This window comes from Meles meles, chromosome 2 (genome assembly GCF_922984935.1).
Source record: "Meles meles chromosome 2, mMelMel3.1 paternal haplotype, whole genome shotgun sequence".
Taxonomy (NCBI): Eukaryota; Metazoa; Chordata; class Mammalia; order Carnivora; family Mustelidae; genus Meles; species Meles meles.
Window position 1 is genome coordinate 6,185,617 of NC_060067.1, and position 19,021 is coordinate 6,204,637.

A 19,021-nucleotide genomic window follows, 5' to 3' on the forward strand; every position below is an offset into this window, starting at 1 on the left:
GGAACTGAAGCTCAGAGGCTGAGTTCACCAGGTGAAGGAAGTCCCAGAGCTATGAGGACACCCGGAGCAGAACCCAGCAACAGCTCCGTGGTGAGCCGGGGCCACACAAATCCGACGGGGGAGGACCAAAACCCAGAAGTTTGGGGCCACGTCTCAGACAGCATTTTGTTCCTGTCACTGAAAATTATACAAATGACATTGAGCCTGTATAGAAATTTAAGCAAAAATGGGATTTTCTTGGGCGCCTGGGTGGCTCAGTGGTTTAAGCTGCTGCCTTCCGCTCAGGTCATGATCTCAGGGTCCTGGGATCGAGTCCCGCATCGGGCTCTCTGCTTGGCAGGGAGCCTGCTTCCTCCTCTCTTTCTCTCTGCCTGCCTCTCTGCCTACTTGTGATCTCTCTGCCTACCTGTGATCTCTCTCTGTCAAATAAATAAATAAAATCTTTTAAAAAAATGGGATTTTCTTGGAAAGGGCATGAATGGAGAGGGCCTCAGGAGTTTGAAAATACTGTCAGGTTCTCCTTCACCTCCTCACGCACCATCTCTTTGGGGGTGTGTGTGTGTGTGTGTGTGTGTGTGTGTTTCCCCCACTGAGATATATATCTCTCTCTATATATATTTTTTTCCCTATAGTAAATAGGATTCTTCTTCGGGGTGTGTGTGTGTGTGTGTGTGTGTGTGTGTGTGTGTTTCCCCCACTGAGATATCTATATGTAAAATAGGATTGTTCTTCAGTGTATGTGTATGTGTGCGTGTGTGCCCCCTTCTTCCTCGCAGACATAATCCTGATTCAACTGTAGTATCAGATGCCCATGTATTCAGGAAGGTGGATCCTTCCGTAGCCCCAAGAGAGAAATCATTCCTGATCTACACCAATCATGGTAGTCTGAATCCTCCGTCAGTGATAAATCTGGGCAGAGGCACAGGACACAACCCCAGCTAATGAAATCTGACAAAGAAAAGTTTGCAAGAGGGCTTTTGGAAAGGCAATCCTCATTCTTGATAAAATACACAAAACTAGGACTCCTTCCTGCCCTTGGACAAAATTGTGTGAGTAGGTGATGCCTGGAGCTGCAGCAGCCATCTTGTAATCATGAGGGGCAAATCTGGGGATGAAAATCATCATGCTAAGGAGGTTAGAACGGGAATAGTTAAACCTGAAACCTTGATGATGTCACCATGCCATTCAATTAACCTTGGAACCATGTTTTCCAGGAAGTTAGTCTGAAAGAACAGCAAAGGATGTTCGAAGTCAACCAACACTGGAGTGAGTAGCTGCCCACTTGCTACATTGTAATAAAGGCTGATGTTGATGAACATTGTACTGTGTATTGGGCAGTGTTCCAAGTGCTTTATATGTATGACCTCGTTTAATCCACATAACAACCCAACAGGGCAGGTACTTTCATTATTTCCTATTTTTCAAATGGGTAAACAAGATCCAGAAACACTGGGTAATTTAACCAACGTGACACACTCAGCAATATCAAGGTGCAAACTCATACTTGGGCTTCTGACTCCTTCTGACTGAATCATTAGGTTAAACCTGAAGTGTTCCTGGCTTCCTACAATTGGATTTCCACAAGCTTCCCTCATATCTTTTCCAAGAACCCCCTTATTTTTTGTTTTTGTTTTTTAATTTGAGCTTGTCTGAGTGGGTTTATGTTCGCTGCACCCAAACGTTCCCTCAGGTCCTGGCATTGGCCACAACTCAGGCTTTCTTCCTCAACCCCATAATAAGTCTGTGAGTCTCCATATCCCATGGTTAAACACACTGTGTCCAAGTCCCACAGTAAAACCCTGATTTAGTGGAATTCATGGTTCCCTGGTTTTCTCCCTCTCCAGTTCTCATATGGCAGGTGTCTGTCTACGGGCACTATTTTTTCCTGCGAGGGCACTTTTATGGGCGCTCTTTCCAGTGCGATGTGACGATCGAGGTATCAACGAACACCCAATGAAGGATGCCTCTATTGACATTGGTTCAATCGCCCCAGGAACCCCCACCACTAACTTGATCTGTTCTGTAACTTCAGAGCTTTGTGTTAAGTGACATCCTGCAATCACAGAGGTCTCCGTAGCTCTATGAGATCAGGAGGGCACTTCCATGGCCTTCCTCCTGTTTGTTCATGTCACACCCACACTCCCTCACTCGTTCAACAAATATTTGAGTATCTACCGTGCCCCGGGTACTGTGCCAGGCCCTGGCTGTCAGCAAGTCACTTTCTCGGCCCTCGCAGAGGGCAACACAGTGGAACGGCATGTCGGATCCCCCTTTCCTCTAAATCAGCCGGAGAGCTCTACCAGATGAAAAAGGTGCATACGACGAGACGGAATGTCTTGTGGGCCCATTCGGGGTAGGATTTAGGAGTGCGGACCCTGCTGGCTGACTGCCTGCGTTCAATCCCAGCCCCGTCACTGGGTGGCCTTGGATTGATTAGCTACTGAACTGGTTATGGCAATTGTTTAATCTGCTAAATGGGGATTCAAACTGCAGCTTTGTCATACGGTCGTTAGGACAGCCTTTTACTGGACCCCGGAGAACACAGTAAGTGTAATGCACGTGTTCGTTCAAAGGAAAAAGTGAGCTAGAGTCTGTTGTACGCGCTGGTCATAACTAGGCGGCAGGCGCCGGTGGTATGACCGCCCGCTCGCCTCCGACTCTGAAGCAGGAGTGTGGTGCTCAGCGTGGGGAGCACCGGGGCTCCGGATACGAGGGCCAGGGTCAAGGCTGCTGCAGGCTACCTCCGTTGGCCTCCCTTCATCTAAGTAAGATAGATCTTCTATAACCAGTCGTTTCTTGCTCTCAGGATCCCCCGACTAAGCTGTTGGTTAAACAGAATTTAAGGTGACTTTTCCTGCAGAATCTAGGTCTCAATAAGCAGATCTCAGGAAAGCAGAACCACACATTTAGAAGAAACCTTCGAAGTCAGGCGGGTGTCCAAACGCTGGACAGCCTCTCTGACCATTGGTTCCCCACCCTCTACTGGCACATTTCCACTACTGAGGATGTACATTTTTAGACAGACTTTCCCTTTCTTGATCATGAAGTTGTCATCAAGCATTTTGTTTAACTCTTCCCAAGTCACTTCATTAGGTCCTGAAGCAAGAATAACCCCAGTTCTAAATGATGATCTTCAAAAGCTTGGAGAAAAGGATTCCCTTATTTCTAATTTCTGAGCTAGTCATCACTTGACGTGAGTTATAATCCAAAGCCTTCAGGGTCAAAGGAGGAGATCAATAGGATCTAGACACTCGGACAGGTATCTAGGAAGATTATCTTGAGAGAGGCTTCTTGAGCTGTCCTGGAAATCCAATCTTGCTTCTGGGCTCTGGAGAGAAGGAAAAGACTTTGTTTCCCCGTTTTCATTATACCTGCAATAGGTTACTCCCCACTTTGAATCCTGTGGCCTAGAGCAGCTATCGGCATCAACACTCAAACTGGAGAACATGGCAATCACATGGGAACTCACGGAACTCAATAGGATTTCATAGCTGAAACTTAAACCAAATGTCTCAAAATACACCTATCCCTAGAGAGTATGGTCTTAGTACTTTCATAACAGAAACAATGGTTTGGCTGAAACAAGGCCAGTTTTTAAAAAGTACATTTTTCCCTTTGTATATTGTGCAGATAGAGGATTGGGACCTTTTTAGGTGATAGAACTGAATATCGACGGAACCAAGGTTGGGAGTTTAATTCTTTTAAGAATCATCAGTTTGAGGGGTACCTGGGTGGCTCAGTGTCTTAAAGCCTCTGCCTTCGGCTCAGGTCATGATCCCAGGGTCCTGGGATCGAGCCCCGCATCGGGCTCTCTGCTTGGCAGGGAATCTTCTTCCCTCTCTCTCTCTGCCTGCCTCTCTGCCTACTTGTGATCTCTGTCTGTCAAATAAATAAATAAATAAATAAATAAATAAATAAAATCTTAAAAAAAAAAAAAGAATAGTCGATTTTGATCTGAACAAAGCCGTCTTCGGTATGCTCACATCATTCTGTCTTTAAATCCCAAGTAGTGGTAACAATAAACGAATGACGATAGACGACGATTATGGAAATTTTTCTGTGTGGTAGGCACTGTGCTAAAGGCTTTACACAAATGATTTCATTGAAATCTCTCAACAGCTTTGTGAAGTAAGCTCATAGGCTTCATTCAGAGTAAATGGGCAGGAGGCCTAGACCTCTGTCCCTCCTTGCACTAGCCTCCCTCTTCTCACACAAGTCATTTAGGCTTCCCACCCCTAACCCCAGGGCCTTTGCACTTGCTACTCTCTTTGCTTCCAATGTTCTTCCCCAGCTCATGGCAAGGCTTGGTCTCTCCCTTCCTTCAAATCTTCTTTCAGATACCATATTAGTGGGGCCCTCTCTGGCAAACCCTTCAGAAAACTGCCATGTCCCTTTCTGCTATCATATACTCATCATAGCCCACATATCCCTGTTTTAAGTTTTTCCACAGCAGTTACCACTTTATAACCTTCAACACAACTGTGGTTATTTGGGAGTTTGTTATCTGTCTCCCTTGACCAGAATGTGTGCAAGAATTTTTGTCTATATTTGTTCATGATCCTCAACCCAGCTTCCAGAAAGACAGCTGGCACGTGGTACACACTCCATAAATATTGATTGGTTAAATATTATACATGAGGCAATAGGCAATGAGAGGGTAACTGGTCCAGCTTTTTATAGAAAGAAGACTTCTTAAGAGCCCATGTTCCAGGGTGTCTGAGTGGCTCAGTGGGAAAAGCCTCTGCCTTCGGCTCGGGTCATGATCTTGGCGTCTTGGGATCGAGTCCCGCATCGGGCTCTCTGCTCGGCGGGGAGCCTGTTTCCTTCTCTCTTTCTGCCTGCTTCTCTGCCTACTTGTGATCTTTCTCTCTGTCAAATAAATAAAATCTTTAAAGAAAAAAAAAAGAACCCACATTCTAGAAACCAAACTCAGAGTCCATACCCTTTTCCTGAAGGTTGGTGGCATTCCCTTTGACCATCAGGGGCCAGACGTCAGGTTTGAGTAATACTTCATGAGTAGAAACAGGCACTACCGATCAAGAATATGAAGAAATATTTCACACAGGTGCTGTATTCAAGGATCACACATGCGTAGGCACAATCGCTTGTTGGGTTGTTTTGCGACCCCACTGGGAAATTTTATTTGGTAAGACTGGAAGGAAATTTACAAATGTCGCACGAAAACTTTAGAGGACATAAAGGTCTCACGAAATTATTTCCCAGGGCTGTACAACAGCATGAGTGACAGCGTAGACTACGCCTTCAGAGACGCCATTCAGATGCCAGGATTATTTCCCGCATTCCTTGTATGTTCCTAACAATGCGGAAATCCACTTCGCAGATGAGGAACATGCGCTAAGGGTTGTGTACCTTCCTCAAATAGCCCAGTCGGGGTAGAGTTTGGACTACAATTCTTTTGTCTCCGTCTAGTGTACCCGCCCCTGTACACACAGCTGCTAGTTGGGCTTCCGGTGTTCATCATTTTCCAGAGTCTTCGATCCTGAGGAACAAACTTGGTTTCTGAAATGGCTAACTTCATGCCTCATCAATTGAAAAATAACAAACTACAAATACTACTTCCCCTCTCGCTTTTTTAAAGGGCTACGACTAACCCAGCCTCAGGAGACTCGTATTGGAACGCACGTATGGCCACAGTGAAATTAGCATCTTTGTCTGAAGGTCACTTCGCAGCTAAGCAGCCAGGCTCATGAAGCGCACATCAGGACAGAGGGGGAAACGCAGCTGCCGGCTGCCAGGATCACTAAACACCACAAATACCAGGAAAATCTCAAAACTCCGACTTTCTTTCTTCATCATATTTCTGCCAATTATTTCTCCACAGCTTTGGAAACTCGTCCCCCCACCCCTTTTACCCAAAAAGAATTCGACCCTGGAGGAAAAAAATTAAGACCTCAAAACCAAGTACAAATTGCTCATTTAAAGAACAGGAATTAAGGATGTGGGGGCTTTTCTTCCTTAAAAGCTCATCATTCCGTACAAAGAATCCGAATCCTGCCCTGATTCTTCTTGAGCAGTGGAGCAGTTTTGGGTTTTGTGTTAGTTAATTTTAATTAAAAAAAAAAAAAAAAAAGGCACCATTCTTGAGATGCTGTTGCTATGAGACTTTCTGAGCCTCAACAGATGGCCACAGAGCAGCTCTCAGCCCAAGCTGGGCTGTGAAACCCTCCACTCAGGCATACCATTAACATTCCTGGAATACCTTAGGAGGCGAGGCGGCCCTCCGCCCTCTGACTAGCTCACCCGCAGCTCCGGGCTGGCCTCCCTGATCAGGGGGCCCAGTCGAAATCAGTTATAAATGAATGATCGGGTCTATCTAGGAAAAGGCCACAGCGGAGAGGTCACTGTCCTTCTCAGTTACACTTCAGACAAACTTTCCAGCACACCCCGCACACACGTGTGCAAGCCCACATACCCGAGCACAGACACACGCACGCACACACGTGCGCCGCACCAAACCCCGATTCGCTTCGGTGTTCGCAGGTCTCTGACCCCCCTCCCCGCCCCCAGTCACAGAGCCATCGGGTACGGGGGCAGCTCCTTTCTGGACTGAAGCATTTAGTGTCCAGATGGGACTGCGGGGGGAGAGGCTTAAGGCTTCCTGATTTCTCTTTGACAGAAGGAAAAGCAAGGAGTGTGCATTGGAGGTTCTGCCGTTTCCTCATTTCTTGGCGCTCTTGGATATATCAGTCCCTTTCATCCCCACACTCTCTCCTCCAGTCCGCCTCGAGGATACCGACCGACCCGCCTCCGATGGAGGAATTAATGATTCGCGTTTAACGAACAGCCGAGAAATCCCAGCACACATATTGGGCTGGAGACCAGCCTCCCAGCTGCCAGGGGGAAGACCAGGAAGGCGCTTGGAGACCAGACCGTGGGGTCGAACTCCCGGGGACCCCCTCCCCCCCACCAGCAGGGCTGGTCTGGAAGGCCAACCCCAGTCTTCGGTGGGAACATACCAGTAGCTTGATGGGTCACTAAGGAGCTGTGGTCCTTGGAAAAAAAACAAGTGATCCCAAGCAGCCAATGCTTTTCAGGGCGGGGCTCATGTAAATTCCTTCCCCAGAGCTGTGGCCTTTCAGACGCTGCCAGGACTGTACCAGCAACGTCCCCCTTCAAGTGTCTGACGCCAGCACAGCCTCCATCGCTGGACGGGTCGTCAGAGAATCCCACCAGCGTCGGGTCCCAAAGGCTGTTGAAAAGCTTTTCTCCCAGTGGCATCAGATGAGAAGCTACAAATACCACCATCTGATGCTTGTTTTCCGTCCAACGGAGAGGCAGAATGACTGGAGGCTGCCTCAGTTCCTGCCTTCCAAAGCCATCCCGGGTCCTGCACTGTCGTGCCCCCCTTGTCTCCAAAAGGTGAACGTTAGCACCGGGGGAAGGTGTTGCTCTTGTTTTTAAACGTGCCTTCCAGAGGCTTGGCCTAACAAGGAAGCCAACTTTTTCCTGTTAACCAGAGACATTTCAAGGAAGCCACCTAGAGAGGAGGGGACTTGGGAAGCTGCTGCTTGTCCGTGTGTCTAGCTCTGGGGAGCCCCAGCTCGCTTGTCTGTCCCTATGGCCATCACACATGGAGCAAAGGGAGGTTTCACCTGCCTGTTCCAGCTTCTGAGCTCTCAGGCCTGCACAGCTTAGCAAAGTCAGGGGCAAAAGGCTGAGATCTCAGGCCCTTTCGGGGGAGGGAGGGGTGTGTCTGACGCCGGCAGCTTTCATTTGCATAACTGAACATTTCAAGCAGAGCCAATGGGACAGGGATGTGTGTCTGGGACAGGAAGGCTGCGTGAGCTCCGCTATGCCCCATTGTATGCTTCCACAACACGAAAGAGGGGACTCTGGCCACCCTGCACCCGAGGGAGTCAGGCAGGCATTCCCCAGGTCCAGAAAGGATATTTTTAAAAAAACTTTTCGCTGGGGAAGAAAATGAATTTAAGATACTTCATTCCCTCTCTAATGATATTGTTCTTGCGATGAAACGGATGTGTGTGTGTGTGTGTTAGTTGTTAACGATTGTGTTACATTACATATTTGGGGGGGCCCCTGGTACTCTGCAGATATGTACAAGGACTTTCTATACTCTTAATGTGGAATGCGGGGTTTCAGTGACTTTTTAAACTAGAGATAAAGAGGTATTTCAACTAACTCTCTCTTCCTGTCTGTACCTTTTTAAAACACAAGATTTTTATGAATACTGGGGTGTGTGTGTGTGTGCATGTGGGTGTGTTTTAAGATAGGGATTGGGACTAAGGTAGTAACTATCTTTCTTCATACAAAAATGATTTACCCTTACCCCAGGAAATCATCTTGGTTTGTACATTCTCTAGGTTGTAATTCATAAGGGAAGGTAGATTTTTCAAATATATACTTATGCTAAATACACAATATTAATTTAGCTTTCCAACATCCATTTCTCCTTTAACTCCCTCAACATTTATAAATTCACTTGGCATCTATCTCTCTACCTACCAGCCGATCTGATTTCTCAGTCATCACCAAACGTCTGTGCTATTCGCGCACAAGGATGATTACTACAGACCTGTGCCATGAGCACGCCTCAGCCCACGGGCAAAGCTATTTCTGACTCTTTCATCCATCGAGCAGCCATTTTTACTATTTATACTTCGTATCACTACTATGTTGAACATATTGCAGGAAAATGTTTTTTATAAACACAAATTAGCTAACAGATAGGAAGGATGGACATTTCCAACTGGCTACAAACATGGGGAAAAACAGACATATGTCAGGATAATCGGCATAGATGGCGAGTGAACCGTTCCTAAGTGCTTATCTGCGTTTTTGCCACCGCTGTCTGTTCTCGCTGAATCACTCAGAATCGGTGAATGAAGAAATCTTTGTTTCGTGAAGGTGTTTCTATCTTGGGAATTACAAAGCTGGGAACAGGAGTCTCAGAACCTCTTTGGATTTATAAATGGACCTTTACCCATTTATAGAAAGTTTTCATTAAAAATACCAAAATCAAAGGGAAAGTGACTTCCTCTGTATCACCACAAAATAGGCAGAGGTATAAGCGCTAGTCTCCAACCACCGGTCTTTTCGCCAACCTCGAATCACTCAATCCTAGAATTACATGTATGCTGACAGCCATCCAAGAGGGGAGACGGGATGGTCCCTGAAGTTTCTGTCAACCAGCTTCAAGACGAATGAGATCAGGATAGAGCTTAGTACCCCTAGGCATCTCACTGCGGCTCAAACGTAGGAGCTTGCATTTACAATCTGCCTTTCTCTCCAACAGCAGAACGTGCAGAGCGAGCCAAGCAGTACAGTCAAACCCCTCGCTAAAGTGAAATTCACTAATTTTACTATGTTGAACAAACCTTGAAAAGAAAAACTGCTTTCATACCACAAGGGAAAATGTGAAGAATGGCTTTAAAAATAAGCGGCAATTGGAATTAGACCAAAAATCCTGGAGCTGCATCATCGAGAGGAGCTAAGATAAGCAAATTGACTTGATTTCATTGTAGGAGCTGCACATATATTTGTTGGCTTCATGAAAAGTTACTCTGTTCCATCATCACTTGAGTGTCTCATCAAGCAGGAAGGAGCGCACAATGCGGCGTCAACTGCCTGCCAGCGTGAGGACAACTTGTTACCCCCCCCCCCCAACTTACATCTTTATTTTGCCAACGCATCTGGCAGCCCAGTAATGGCGATTTCATCAGAAAGGTCCAAACTAAGCAACTTCCCTGCCTCTCTTTGATTTACCTTCCCAATCCTGGCATTTTTGTCAATATCAGTGTAGAAATCATGTTGAGAAAGATCTGGTTTAAAATCGACTTACCTAAGCAGGCATTTCCATTGTCCTCAGTCCTCTGTTGAGTATCTCTGTCCAGCGTGACACGGGACCACGTCAGCCCAGCAAGGGGGTTCGGGGACTCGAGGGAGGCGGGACAGAGGCGCGATTCTCCCGGGGCCGGAGCAGCAGTCCCAGGAAGGCCAGAGCTAGGACGCAGGTGTCAGACACCACCGAGGCACCTCAGCTCCAACCTGCAATCCCAGGGCTGCCCTGATTAGGCGAGTACAAAAGGCAGTTCAGGTTACTGCCCTCCTCCCAACCAATCACCCGCCGGCCTGCCTGACAGCCCGGGCCCCCTGATGCACCGGGAAGTACACAGGCCGGAACCTGAGAACCGGTTCCCGGGGCGGCCAGGGCCCACGTGCACTCCCGCCCTGCACCCCCAGGAAGCTGTATGTCAGGCGGGTGTCAGGAGAGCTTGTGGGAGTGGGTGAGCCATCCCTGCCCCTCCCCAGAGAGTGTCTCTCCCGCTCCTCTGGCTCATAAATGGCACCAGGCGCGCTGACGACAAGGCGAGGGTAAGGAAGAATGAATGGCTTTGGCGGCTTTCACCATCCAGTGCCCATCCGGGGTCTGCTCTCCCCCCCAACCCCCTGCCAGCCTCCGCTTGGGCTTCTGTGCTGCTGGATGCGTTCAGTTTCTAATTCGTTATGGCTTTTGCAAGCAACAGCTTCTCACAGAAACCGAGAGAAGGCAAGGGAGACTCAAAGAAGAAAAGTCTTTCAACAGTCCTTGTTTCCAACAATAAAAGTCAATATTGTAAGAAAAAAATCACCTTAGAGAGAAAACTGGATGAACATAGGGCTTGCAAACAAAACAAAACAAACAAACAGAACAACAGGAAGCAACAACATCAGGCCACTACATTTTCAAATTCAGCACGGCCGAGGGCCATGCAGCTCACCTTTGTGGTTGGAATCTTAATAGGTCTCCCCAACTACAAGCAGCTAAAGGAATTTCGCTTAAATCTATCATCTGAGCCTCTGAAATTGCAATGCTTTTCAGGGGTATGGAGAAGTAGCGCCTGATTCAGGTTTTGGTATTTGCCCCAGACTGTACGGGTCAGCTTAACAGTAACCATAGACACAAAGAGAGAGAAAGGGAATAGTGCACGCGGCAGGGCGGGGGTGGGGGGGGGGGAGGAAAAACAGTGTCCAAGTATGTCTGAGTGCATGACTATGTAAATGCATTTTTATTCGTTTACAGCGGCCGTGGTGGGAAAAAAAAATGATAGACTCCAAGATGATAGATTGATCTGTAAACCTTGCAAAAAAAATCTTAAGGCTTTTAGATGACTTTTCAGATGTGGGAAGAAGGAAGGAAAGGGAGCATGGGCCCAGACACACAGCAGAATTCTGAAATCCGCAGGGAGCAAATACTGAACACACAGCAGTGACCTCCATTCCAGATACCAAGAAAGTCTAAAGAATCCTTGAAGATGTGCTTACATTTCCAAGGTGAGACTCATTTTTATTTAAAGGCAGTTCCCGGATTGACAAGAAAGACTGTCTCTCCAGAAGTTTCCATGTGAATTCCAGAGCCGCTCAGACTTCTATAGTGTGGATTCTAAGGACATAGGACGGAGGCAAGTGCAGGACACGAACAGTGGTCAGGGTGGGGTGGAAAAAGCCTCTCGCTGGGGACAAACATCCTACCGGCTCCTTACCGGAGCTGCATTCTTCCCAAAGTAGCTGTCTGTCCTTTTAAGAAGGCAAAATCCTGATCCCAGTTTTGTTTTCCTCCCGTACCCTGCAACCTCCCCAAACACAACTGAGTTGCAAGTCCTTCCATCATCCACTAACCCCCACCCCCCGCCCCCGCCCCACCACCAAGCCAGAGGTCAAGAGCAGCCAGGCCACAGAATTCACTTTGGAATGTGTCAAATTTAACAACCTCCCACCACCGATCAGGAGCTCGCCTCCACGGGGCACAATGACAAAGGGTTACTCTTGACATCTGTTTATCAGGATCATCCATCTCCTATGGGAATGGCATTCCCTGAACCGGCAGCACACTCAAACAGTGGCTGAAAGGAGCCAGAAGTCTCCTCCCTCTTCATTTCATCAGCCTTTTCCTCCTAGTCCTGCTCTGGGCAGTCTAAACTCCCTTCCAACCTACTCTCCTCCAAGTTCTCTGTGGCAACACCCTCAACAGATCAGCGGCTCTGGGAACAGAGTATATTGTGTGAGGTCCTCATGGCTGCTCTGTCACATTAGGAGAGAAGATAGTTCTCTGTGATTCTTTAGAGAAGCTAAAACAAACAGGCAAGTAAAGGAAAAAAATTATACGGAAGCACTTAATTCCCTGCCCTTTTGCCAATTATGAGATGAATAAGGGAACCACTGTTGTATTTTACAAAGAATGGACACCTACGTAGTATTAGACTGAACCATGTTAAGTTGTCAGTGTTTTACCATTTTCGGTTTTACTGCAATAGCAATTTTATGCGATTTAATCGGTAGCGGAACTACAGCTAAGGACGGCACACTGGTAATTAACCACACGTCAACAGCTTCTATGGTGCATTCTCTAATCAACACCACAATGCGATAAATACTGTAATTACTGTTGCAACCTCACAGATGGAAGTAACGGGGGCTTGGAGAGGTTGAGTAACATGTTGAACAACTCCAGCTAGCGGGGAGCCGGGCTGGGAAGCACACTGTGGCCACGTGACTCCAAAGCCCGTACTTTGAACCACCAGCCTCTGCGAAGGAGAATTTGAATTCTGATTTTGGGGTTCACTAGCTTTGTGATTCTGGGCCAGTTACTAAACTTCTCCAAGTCTCCCTTTTCTCTCCCGAGAAATGGGACTGCTCACAGCATCTGATGTGAGGACCAAGCATGATAATGTCAGTAAAGCACTTAGCCCGGGTGCCCGGCCCTCGGGAGGCGGTCCAGTGTTATCGGATAGTAAAGACAAGGGCAGGATGATCACTCTCCCATCTGAGCCAGGACGTGAAGGGAGACAGCACACGGTGTGTCCCCATCACCCATTGTCATGGTCCTGCAGCCACTCATGGGCAGAAGGACCGTGAAGTCTGGGGTCTTCGGGTCTGGAACTGATGGCTGTCACAGCTACGGCAAGTTACTTTGGTGCCTAGGGAGTCTTTCTCCCTGCAGGGTGCACCAGCTCCCCTTCAGTTAGAAGACAGACCACCCACACCTGCTGTCCCCCCGCGGACACTCCCAGGGAGCCCTGCCCTCAGCCTGGTCTTGCATTTCCGGCTCGCTCTACTTCCGATTCTATGGAGAATCTGGAACGCTTTCACAAACATCTTAGACTTCTCATCTATATCCTACCTGGCTGCTTTGGCAATCAGCTGTAGAGGGTTATGCAATCCGTGTTTGGAGACACGTTGATCTAGAAGCGGTGCTGTGGAACCCAGAAGGTAGGGGTTGGGCTTTCCCTTCTGGTTCTGCCCCTGACCTGCTAAGTGACCTTGAACAAGTCGCTTTTTGTCTCTGGACTCTTGTCTTTACTCTAATCCAGACCATCACTGAGTGATTCTTAAAATCACTCAGGTGATTCTTGAAAATTTACCCCGTCCTAATATCTGGGAAAAACGGAGAGAAAGAATACTAGATGAGATTTTAAAGAAATAAGGGGTTTTTATTTTTCCTTTTCTCTAAAAGGTAGCAGCGCATCTACTCAGGGACATCCTGTTTTCTTCAGATCACCTTTTCAAAAACAAACCCACAGTCAGGAGAGTTTTATGTTACTCTTGATAAACCACAGACCAAGATACACAGCCTAGATTTCAGAACACCAGATTTCCACTGGTGTTTTTCCTTAATCATTTGCACATGTCCCTGTAGGGTGCTTGTCTGTGGTCAGAGATTGGGATCTGTGGAGAGAGAGCCTCGGGACATAATGAAGAAAATGTGATTTCCTTACTTATTTCCAGTTTCTTGGTGGCCACACATCATAGTTACACTCTTCTCCAGCAGCAAAGGGGAGAACCATCCCCTGGGTAAGGGAGATGTGGTTGCCTGCAGGGCACTTCCGCAGGGCCTTCTCCTTTTCTGACATGCTCCGGGAGCTCAAAGTACTTCTACAGAGTGTGTTTTTAGTTTTGTATTACCTTGTTTTTAATTGTTAATCGGATAGAGTTGACATACAATGTTACATTAGTTGCAGGTAGACAACATAGTGATTCAACTTCTCTACACGTTATGCAACAGAGTATGTTCTTGAAATTTACAGGTTTGTCCTCAACCCCCCCGGGAGGAATTGAAGGAATTTTATGAATGGAGGAGATCGAAACAACCTCTTGGCCTCTGGGCTGCTTTCTTTTCACAGAGCACTCATCAGCTCCTAACATACTGTATAATTTACATCTGTGTTGTGTGTGGTTTTCCTGTCCCCTGCTCACGAGGATGTCAGCCCAGGGAGGACAGATGTTTGTTCTAATCACGGCTGTCTCCTAAGCACCTAAAGCAGTGACTGACCATCTATCAGATGCTACATAAATAAATTAAACTTGATAAAATCACAGAAATAATTCAGGTAGAACTGGCTCCCTGCACATCTCACTTGGAGAATTCACACTGTTTCCTCAGAAGGAAGAGGTCGCACCAGCAAGGACGGCGGAAATGACAAGGGTGATGATGATGCGTGAGGCAAAAAAAGTAAATAAACTTCAGTGGCGTTCGGAATTAGTCTAACCCAACTCTGCAAATGCCCACACAGAAGTTCCAGGCTGGAAGAAAACTGGGCAGTGAGCCTGAAAAGAAACTTAATAAGCTCAGTTTCTCTTTTCTAGCCCATTTTTGTTTAATTTCAGGGGAAATTGTATTCGCTGGTGAATGCAGGTGTGTCTGAAGGACTGCGATCCTGGAGGACACTCTAAGCAAAGTCACCCTGCGGCCACCCACGCTCACTTTGTACTCGGGCAAACAGTCTTTTTACTGCAATCTGACCACACACCAACATCGAGGGTGATGAGATCATGCCAATAGGCCTCTTAAGAGTCATAAACGATGTCGGTTAAGTCCAAAGTATTAACATACAGTCTCTTTCCTGTATTGTAATGGTAGGACGTAAAGCAGAAATCAGAAGGCGTGTTTCTGGTGTTACTCGGGAGCGTCATACTTTTCCATTGAAATTCTCATTCTACTGTGCTGCCTTTGACCTCGGAGACCAACAAGCCGAAGGAACATACCACTCCTCTTCTTTTTTCTCTCTTCACATCCCCTGATTCTTTGGGGACAACCTGGGTATTTCTTCACAAGAATGTTAGTGGCCAGAAGATGGCAAACCACAGCCTTGAGCTCAGTCATGCCTTCAACGTCCAGACATCCCAGAGGGGGAACCCCAAGTTACCATTTAGTGCTAAGAATAACAGAGGAATTACATTTGGGTTCATTTTACCCTTGGCAATGAAAAGGACACTCAGGAGGAAGAGAGTTGCAGAACCCGAATTACGGCAGTGCTGATGAGTGCTTTCACTCTGCAAGAAAGATGCACAGCTGGGATAAAAAACGAATAAGGTTAATGGAAAGAGCAAGCCTCAGCCCATACATGTACTCACATGTGGACCAAGCTTATCAGCGGGGTGCTTACTGTGTATCGGGAAGGATACGAAGTACTTCGCGTATTTTGTTGCGACTCTTCTAACAACCCTGCTAGAAAAGTACTACGACTATGATACCTACCTTAGCGCTAAAGCGTCTCAGGTACAGAGAGAGGAAAATCTTGCCCAAGATCACAAAACTAGCAAGTGGTGGAAAGAGGATTTGGACCCAGGCAGCCTGACTTCACAGCACACAGTCTTGAACACCGCTGTATGTGTTAGATTTGTTATGACTTAGAAAGGGGATGTGTCTGGCATGTACAGTGTTCAGGAGTTTGGGGTATTTTTTCCAGCGAACAGGTTTCCCCTTAGGGACTGCGTGCCATGCCTCTGCCAGGCAGATATCAGCAGAGGAAATCAGTTCAATGGCGTCAGCCACAGTAAGGAGGAAGGCTGTCAAGCAATTAGCCTGATGATAATTTGGTATAATAAAACCTGCTTCAAATCATGATTTAAACAGACAGTGTGGAGAATATTCTTCCTTTCGCTTTCCCTGACCTCCATCTTGTGCTACAGGAGAAAAAAGGCAGGTGGGATCACGGTGGGGGCTGTGAACCCACATGCCTTGTAAAGGAAGGGGACAGGAGACCTATAGGAGTGAGCAGTGAGCACGTCACAGACGGGTTTTCACGCGCTTGGCAAACATTTCATGCGCGCTTGCTACAGAGGGGGCTGGAGAGGTCAGAAAGCGAAAGACACGGTAATTCCCTGTCTTCATTTAGTACTAGAAGGTGTCAACCCTCGCTCTCCTGGACGAGACTCAGGCTGGACAGTCAGCTGGAGAGGAAAGATGGTAACGAGCCATCCCTTGTCTGGGCTACCAGGCTGGCAAATTCCAGTACCCACTGGGCCAGGAAGACAGACCAAATGAGCAAAGCGAGGAGCCCCACCTCACCTCATGCCACCTCGCACAGAGCTCCGAGCCTCTGCTGCCAAAGCCAATGTTCTTCCAGAGGATGGAAAGCCAGATTCTCATATAAAACATTCAGATTCTGAATGAAGATTAAACAAGTGTTTGCAGGTCAAGAGGAAGTTTTCAAATTCTGCCAAAGAACTTTATTAAATTCACTGAGTTTCATTTTCAAAATAAATTTGACTCGCTTCCCCAGTGGATTTGGTGTGTGCAGACCTTCTGATCCTTATGTACGCCTACCTCAAACCCTTTTTACGACTTGTATTAAGGTGTGTAGCATACGCTGAGTATGTAAAGCGCACTAATCTTGTGTAAATGGTAAAAATGATACTGAATATTTCCAGCCTGTGCAGAAGGTTCCTTCCAGATGTTTCCAACCTATTCCAGCACTCCACGCCCCACTTTCGACCTTCATCATCCACCAGTTTGTCTGTTGCTGCCTTGTTCAAATCTTAACCATGAGAAATTGATAATCGATTTAGTTGCTTCCAGTCTGAAGAAAATAAAAATAAATAAAGCTACAACCAAAAAGAATCACAGTAAATCCAACAAGATAGAGCCCACAAACTGAGCCAGGGGCTTCTCTGAGTTCTGACGCTTGCCCCTGCCGCCTGTCTATTATCGCCAAAACCTGATGTGTCCTATACGGGGACCAGACGCCGAGCATGTACTTGTCACTCTGTATGGAGTATCTCATTTAAGAATACAAAAATCCTCTGCGATACAACTGAGATAAAATGTATACAATTGTACAACTAAAGAAAACCAGATCGCAGTAGGTTACGCAGCTAGATCCATGGCTAAGACATGAAAAGTGGAGTTTCAAAGGCAGGCAATGGGGCCTCTGGGTGGCTCGGCTGGTTAAGCATCTGCCTTCGTGGGTCAGGTGATGATCCCATGGTCCTCTTCAGGCTCCCTGCTCAGCAGGGAGTCTGCTTCTCCCTCTCCCACTTCCCCTACTTGTGTTCCCTCTCTCACTGTGTCTCTCTCTCTGTCAAATAAAAAAATAAAAACCTTTAAAAAAGTGCATGCAGTAAGCAAATACATATATGTACATATCTCTGCGCACACATATATAATAAACACATCCTATATACACGACACACACACACGTTTATGTATGTATGTGTACCTGTCAACCACCTTTCATTAGCATAGGTGCTTCCTAGCTTTATTTACTTCAACTAACTTCCTGGGACTCATGAGAACATTGTCTTATACAAATATAGATCTGAGACAGGAGACAGATTTGGACGTCTAAAGTTTTTTCTCTTAGGAGACTGGTGAGCATGGAGATGGGACCAGGACGGCAGTGGTTCCAGAATCCCCCACAGGAGAGGCCTCCTGGTGGCAAGTGGATTGAAAGGAGTTTTGGGGAACTTGTCTTGAAGCTGTGCTCTGCCTAGCAGATCCGTTGTTCTCGCTGGGACAGGGGCAGTTCTCTCAAGATGCTTTCATTCGTCTTTTAACAAGAGGGAGAAAACACGAGTTGTTTATAGTAAAGAATGTTATTTTACTGAGCGAGCGACTAGCATATTTTCGGGAGATGGACGGGTGTTTAAAGCCCCATCTTCTGCCAATACCAAGCCCTTGTTGCTGCCTGTATGGAAGACGGACTTATCCACCCAAAGCCAAGGGATTGGAAGAGGAGAACAGTAAAGGGACCTACGACAGCTTCTATTCAAACCAACAGACAGTGAATTGCCAGACCCTTCCCAGTAGCTCACCCTTCTGGCAGCTGGAAAGAAGCTGATGACTTGCCAGTGCCTTCCAGGTAGAAGGATATAGCCCACTAGGAGTTCATCTATACCCGAGGCTTTTTAGCCTGAGATATCCCAAAATTCCAAGCATATATTACTTTTTATCTCAATAGCCACAAGGAGACCAACTACCCTGTTGAAATTCTAGACTCAGATCTATTTGACCAGCTTCTCCTTGTATTTTAGGTAGCTCAGAAACTGCATTAAAACCTGATAAAATACTCAAATGTACCAGGAGCGTCTATTTCAAAATTTACACCTGAACTCTAAGGTCCAAGATTATGTTCGCGGGCAAGCCGCCGAGTCAGCCGCCTGGCCTTCCCTCAAATCAGTACCTGTTGTTTAGGCACTGAAGCCATTTTTAACTCACGATTTAAATTTTTGCTTGAGTCATGGTATTTTTAAAATTTTAGTTTGAATTCAAAAATTTTAATTGTGGTAAAACATACACAACATTAAATTTACCATCTTAACCATCTTTTTTCAAAGATTTTGTTCATCTATTTGACAGAGAGAGAGACAGCGAGAGAGGGAACACAAGCAGGGGGAGTGGGAGAGGGAGAAGCAGGCTTCCTGCTGAGCAAGGAGCCCGATGTGGGGCTCGAACCCAGGACTCCGGGATCATGACCTGAGCCGAAGGCAGACACTTAACTGTCTGAGCCACCCAGGCGCCCCCCATCGTAACCATTTTTAAGTATGGAGTTCACTGGTATAAAGGACATCCCAGCATCCATATTCAGGACTCTTCATCTTACTCAACTGGGACTCCATGGCCGTAAAACGCGGCCTGCCCACGCACGCCGCCCACCCCAGCCCCCGGCCCCGGCAGTCACCATTCTACTTTCCAGATCTCTGAACTGGACAACTCCGGTGCCTCCCATCAGTGGAACAGACCGCATTCCATCTCTCACGGCTGCTCGTTTCATTTGCCATAAAG

At 46.9% G+C, this 19,021-nt stretch overlaps 1 protein-coding gene and 1 long non-coding RNA gene across 2 annotated transcripts in view; both read right to left on the minus strand.

The window, feature by feature from the left end:
• SHROOM3 (shroom family member 3) overlaps positions 1 to 19,021 on the minus strand; it is a 297,082-nt gene that overhangs the window by 153,623 nt on the left and 124,438 nt on the right.
• LOC123937173 lies at positions 496 to 10,201 on the minus strand. The gene is made up of 3 exons (XR_006817429.1): positions 9,821 to 10,201; positions 4,943 to 5,029; positions 496 to 3,328 (listed from the first exon to the last, which is right to left on the minus strand). It is a non-coding gene; the product is annotated as an uncharacterized LOC123937173 (long non-coding RNA).